We start from the raw sequence: 6,851 nt of genomic DNA, 5'->3' as shown, positions 1-6,851 counted from the left end.
AACTCATTAGAAAACTCCTAGATGACATATCAATGTTGTAACAAAAAGGGAGTAGGCCGTTTTCTAACGAGTATGCAAATTAAACACAATGAAAATAGTGCGAAAAGCGTGCATTTCCAAACAATGCAAATTTAACTGAAATATATTAATTCTTACTTAAACAAAATGCATTACTGAACTTCAATGCATTTGGTGCAGAAATTTTTTCGCGATAGAGAAAAAAATTACACCTTTTTTCATAATAGTTTTTCATGCTCTACACGGCTATGTGGTGGTATTTTTGATATTTGCAAAAAAGTGCAAAAAGTTATATCCCTAATGTACATACATAGCCTGTTTGGTGCATAAAATATGTATATGGGAACTAATCCAAATCTCAGCCGATTCTCATTGGACAAAAAATAATAATAATAATAATTGTTCCACAAACATCCCAGACGGGACAGGGGATACTTCTCTCATATCAATGAGTGCACCCCGATTCATATTAGCTCAATGATATGGGACCTACTGTTTATCGCCGAGTCCGAACGGCGTGCCTTACGACACCACTTTATAGAGAAGTTTTACATGGCTGAAATACTCAGGAAATGTCGCCAACATTACTGAGGGGTATTTTGCCACCGTTGAAATTTTTGATGTTGCCTGGCCGGGGAATCGAACCCACGACCTTCTGCGTGCAAGGCGCGTGTGCATACCATTGCACAACGGTGGCACCCTTGGACAAAAAATAAACTCATAAATTTTCACTCGGATAGGATAATAAGGTCGCATTTATTTGATTTCAAAATAATTTGCACTTTTATTACAAAAATACATAGACAGACGGTCATGCATACATAGGCTCAGAAAGTAATTCTATGTAGATATATCCCTACCAGATTCGTTTATATATATTTTACATGCAAATGCATAAATTCGTAATACCCTGTAACACAGTGTGGTGTAGGGTATAAATACCAACGTTTTCACTTGTTAAACTAGCGTCAGTCGTTTATCTGAAATCTAATTGTATTCGAAACGCAAACCTCCTACACCACCTACTAAATATACTTTTTTCAATTAGAAATTCCACACAAAGAATAATTCATTCATTCATGGTGCGTGATGAAGGCTGACACGAATGTGAAGCATCAGATCCTTTATTCTAATGTGACATCAATTTCATTTATTTTCAAGAGCATATAATTAGGCGTTGTCATATACAACGCAACGAACAATGTTCTCGGTGTTGCCAACTTCACTTAGTTTGAGTTGAGAGTTATGAACAAATGAAAGTTCGTTATTTATTTTCATTCCTATTCAAAAGAATGTTTGTATGTATGTATAATGATGCCTGAATAAACAAAATATTTTCGGGCGATGAGTAAAGTGGGCCACTAACGACAACGACATTGTCATCTTTAATGTTGAAAATACTTTAAGGCAGCCTGTCTATCAGTCAGCTAACCCAAAGTTGTGCTCTATGCTTTGTGATGTGGAAATTCCCCAAAGTGTAAATGAGATCCCTATAAGCTGTGTTTTTATGTGCATATGCTTAGAAACATACAGTGCATGTCTAAAGTATACCCTACACCACACTGTGGTAAGGGGTATTATGTCTTTGTGCATCTGTATGTAACATCTATAAGGGGACAAGTTCCTTTTGGGGATATACTTAGAATCATTTTCTGAACCGACTTATGCACGCCCGTCCTTACTGGTTAATAATTACTTTGGGGCCAAAATTTTGGAGTTTAAATGGCAGGAAGTAATATGGTAATACGGAAAACCTTTTTAAAAGACTGAAGTCATCTCATACAGTTGTATTAGCCTTTATCAGTGGTTAAAACATCTGGTATCCAGCTACATCCCAATGAGTGATACAAATAAAAATGAAGACAAGGACGAACAGACCAAAGATATATTTTACCAGGGCCTAGGAGAAACATATGACTGTTGTCCTGCCCATGACAATAACATTATTCTAGGCGATCTTAATGTCAAAATTGGGAAGGAGAATATCTATGCCACAACAGACGGGAAATTCAATCTCCACAGTGAAACGTATGACAATGAAATGCACCTGATAAACTTCGCAGCGGCAAAAAAAAAACAGATTTAAACATCTAGACATTCATAAGAGCAACTAGCTGTCTCCAGACCAGAACACAAGAAAATCAAATTGATCACGTTGTGATAGACGAAAGACATTCATCAAGCGTGTTGGATGTACAATCGTTCCGAGGTAAGAGGTAGCAAAGGTGCGTACCTGATTAAACGTAACAAGTAAAGTACGAACAGACACAACACGGAAGTTTGACATCGGTAAGCTTCAATCACAACAGATAGTCACAGCAGATTTCACTTAATTGGCCCAATTGCTTGATCAAAGCACTCCTCGTTCCAATAACATGCCAGCACAGTGTCAAAATAATGCTCACTCCATGCAAACAGCCGCAAAATTCATACTTGCTTGGATACCAGACACCTCGACCAAGAAACCTATAGTATGACCAGGAGTGTCGTGCTGTTACCGAAGGGAAAAATGTGGCATATATGGCTACTTTACAATCAGTAGCAACGCGTAGGGAAGAAACGTCTTTTCCATAGAAAAAAGAAAGGAATGGAAAGCAAGAGTTTGAACAAATCGAGATGTACAGGAGCCAGAAGGAGAAGAAGTCCGAAAATTCTACCAAAGAGTGAATTATCAAACTTATGGTTTTGGTACAGGCACATCCTCCTATAGAGACCAACAAGAAAATTTGGTATACCACAGATCCAATCTCAAAAGGCGATATTGATATTGAATTTATACCGCCCGGCCAAGATGAGATAAAGACAGCAATAAACCGACTGAAGAATAATAAGACAGCAGGATCCGATGGCTTACCAGTTGAGCTGTTTAAAACCGGAAGCGACACGCTGATAAGTTTTATGCATTAGGTAGTTAGCACCATCTGGATTAGAACCTGAGCATACTGTGCTCCATTCACATAATAGGTGATAAGACTGCGTACTCTAATTATAGGGACATAGGTCTGCTCCCTATTGCTTTCAATATAGTGTCAGGCACATATATTGTGTGAACGTCTAAAGATTATAATCAACAAAATAATTGGCCATACCAATGCTGCTTTAGACCTGGCAAATACATCATTTACCAGATATTTACCGTGCGGCAAGTCCTGGAGAAAACCCCAAGAGATGCAAGTTGACACTAGCTATCTTTTTGTCAATTATAGAGCAGTCTTCAACAAGGGGCTGTTAAAAAGTTATTCAAAACCATGTTTGAATTTGGTATTCCTGCAAAGCTCATTCGGCTTGTAAGATGTTTTTAACTGATACCCGGACCTTAGTTAAAATAGGAAGGAACCTCTCCGTACAGTTCCCTACCAAAAGAAGTTTCAGACAAGGAGACAACCTTCCGTGTGCTTTCTCTAAAATCCTGTTGAAAGAGGTTATACAAGATACAAACGTCAAAAGAAATTGCACTATTTTAGCGAAAAGCCACATGTGATCAGTTATCATGTCGATCAGATAAAAGGTAACTGATACCTTTAAGAAAATTGAAGGAGTATCTGCTAAAGTTTGTCTGGCAGTAAATGCTAAATGGCAACAAAGTGTGTTGAAATTTTTGTTTTTATAAAAGCAGACATGATCGAAGTATTGTCAACAGTGATTCTGAAAAATATTTTTAAAGAAACGTGCAAAAAGTGTTGTTCTATGTCCTGATTTTTACCTCTATCAGGGCAACGCCGTTAAAGACTAGTATAGGGAAAGCCTGGCTAATTCAGGACTTTCCATGTATCATTAGATTGTTTGCACATATTCTGGATATAACCCCTAACGATTTTTCATAGTCGTTTGCTGGAAAATAACTACAAAAACTAGAAATTTCTAGCCAAATTGCATACAATGGGACACTATTACGATCATGCAATTTGGAAATTATTAATCGATTATAGTGGTGCATTATTTTCAATGCTCAATTTAAAAATTCCCATTTTTTGTTTTCCGGTAAAATTTTAGCATAGTGGTACTGTAAATAAAATATTTTTCTATGCCATCTTAAAGACAACTTTTCAGTCAACAAAATTGTTTTTTGAATTGTTAAAAAATCTCAACTCTCAACGTTTCCAAGTTATTGACGTTTACATTTTTTATTTCAGGTTGCATCATTTTCAATGACAGTCACTGTACGTCCATAGAACTCGAACCAACTGTGGAAGTAGGTTCATATAATTTTGACCTGGTTCGATTGGCAATGTTATCTCCTTAAATCTCTTATTGTCAAAAATTTGAAAAAAAAATATAGGAAAAACCACAATGTATCAAATTGAATAAAATATTATACATCAAGAGCAAATTTTCAATCATTATCTTAAGAATCAGAACTACGTAACTAATAGGGGCCTATGCACTGAAGACTTTCATTTTCAATTTGACCAATATTGTTTCTCTAAACAATCTTAAAAATAGCCATACATATGCTTTCTTTGTAGACTTTTCTTCTGCTTTTGACTTGATTCCAAGAAATAGCCTGTTTTTCAAATTATCAAGTATGGGTGTGTCTTCAAAGTTTGTTAGAGTTTTGCAATCACTATATCAAAATACCGACAGCAAAATATGGGATGACAATACTTGTTATTCCTGTTTTCCTGTTGAGTCTGGTTTGAGACAGGGTTGCATACTCGGCCCATTACTATTTTCTTTATATTTAAACGATCTACCTGATATCCTCCCAGGCGGCATTACCGTTGCTAATTGTACTATTAAAATACTATTATATGCGGACGACATCGTCATATTGTCCAATACTCCCCATGAGCTACAGAAGATGATTGACTCTGTACGAGAGTACTGTCTACTTTGGAGTTTAAAAATAAATTTGTCAAAGTCAAAAATAGTTGTTTTTCGCAACGGCACTAGAATATCTAGGGATCTTAATTGGCACTTTGGTGACGAAGTTATAGAAATTGTTAACAGTTATAAATACCTTGGAGTAGATTTAACATACAATATGTCGTTTGCTAAACATATAAAATAAAAACTTTCTACATCTAAAATGACAATTCACTCTACATGGTCCAAGTATCTAACTAACAAAAAATTTCAAAAGCAAACAAGTTAACAATTTTTGAGGCATGCTCTAAATCCATAATGCTATATACTGCTTAGGTTTGGGGCTACAAAAGATACGACCAAGTGGATAAATTGTTTTGATTCTTTATCAAAAGAATACTACACTTGCCTGAAAACACTCCAGTTATACAGTATACATGGAGACAGGTTGGAATACATTGTTTGTTTCCTCACTAAAACTTCATTTTGCATACATAAACAAAGTACTAAGGCTCAGTCCGCCGAGATTACCGAGAATATTGGCGAAAGAAGTTATAGATAAAAATATTAGTTGGGCAAGAGAATGGTCCAATTTATGTTTCGTTGAGGACCGAAATAATACCTATCTTTTAAAAAATTCCAAGATTAGTCATTTTATGCAAAAATAGACCATTTAATCCACTAGTGTAATCGAAGGCCCAACGGGAACGTCCACAAGGAAAACTCTCCGATTTTTTTTTAAATTTTGGCAAAAGGTAGGGCTTGTTGCGCTGATTACAGAAAAATATAATTTTCATGGGTATCGTTTCTAGGCGTTTACACAAATACAGTATTGGCAAGACAATAGCAAAGTTACAAACCATTTTCACCAATACATTCATACTATTCTCTATATATAGAAAAAACGTATCCATATAGTCTCATGTGGATATTTGTACCAAAAAGTCACCACAAGACTATTTGGTACAAATGTCTCCATATAGCCCCAAGAGAACTATATAGTCAATATAGTTATGGTCTACTGGTACTTTTGCAATGACAAGCCTATGTTAAATGTCGATAGGCATTTACATAGGTTGGGGTACACTTTGTCACTAGTTAATCACTATAATTTTTCTAAAGATGGTCGCTGCAGGGTACATATTTAAAAATTTATAAATGTATTTGTGAAAAAGGTTTGTATTTTTGCTATTGTCTTGCCAATACTGGCATTTGTTAACGCAGGGTTTGAAAGCTTATGGAAATACCTAACACATGGCGTTGCTATTTTAAGCGGTACGCCTCATTATGTTCTTACGCGGCTTACTTCTTCCCGTGTGTAGTTTGACACTTATATCACGATATCTCGAGAAAGGTGACTCCTATTCAAAAATCATAAAGATAATTTTTGAAGATAATTTGTAAGCCTACAACTTTTAATTTAGTCGATTTCTGATAGGTCATACCGTTTTGAGAAGAACCAAAAACCGAATAAGTTCACCAAAAATTACCTTTGACCCTGAATAACTTCGTTTGCACACATTCGTATGACTATTTTGACTGAGCTAATATAAGAAGAAGTTTTAAATAAAAAGATTCTGTGTGTCTGTTATTTTAACTACGCGTGTGACAATTTATTGAAGTGATCACTAGGTTGATTCAGTAACTAGTTATTGACAGATTTGCTTATAATTATCATACAAATATTTGTTTGATCGTAATCTCTGTAATGAAAATTTGCTCTGTAAATTAGCAAACTGAAATGAACTACTAGTTTATTATATTTTTATTTTATCTATAGATTCAGCATTTTTGTTGTATTTTTTTATGATTTGTATGGTTAACTGAAAACAGTTAGGGGACTCCATTAACTGGAGTGAGAGATGTGTCGTAATATATTTTAAAACCAAAGCTCAGCATTACAAGAAATTTACAAAAAATATATCCGTAATGTGCACACTTTCGCACAGCACTGTTTCGTTCAAAACATTTCTGTGATGCTTCAAGCTTTTTCTGATGCGGTTGTTGATGATATGCAAACTGTATGC

The sequence above is a fragment of the Musca autumnalis genome, unplaced genomic scaffold, assembly GCF_047663935.1.
Source record: "Musca autumnalis isolate F117 unplaced genomic scaffold, ASM4766393v1 scaffold_5, whole genome shotgun sequence".
Classification (NCBI taxonomy): Eukaryota; Metazoa; Arthropoda; class Insecta; order Diptera; family Muscidae; genus Musca; species Musca autumnalis.
This window is presented reverse-complemented; position numbering follows the sequence as displayed.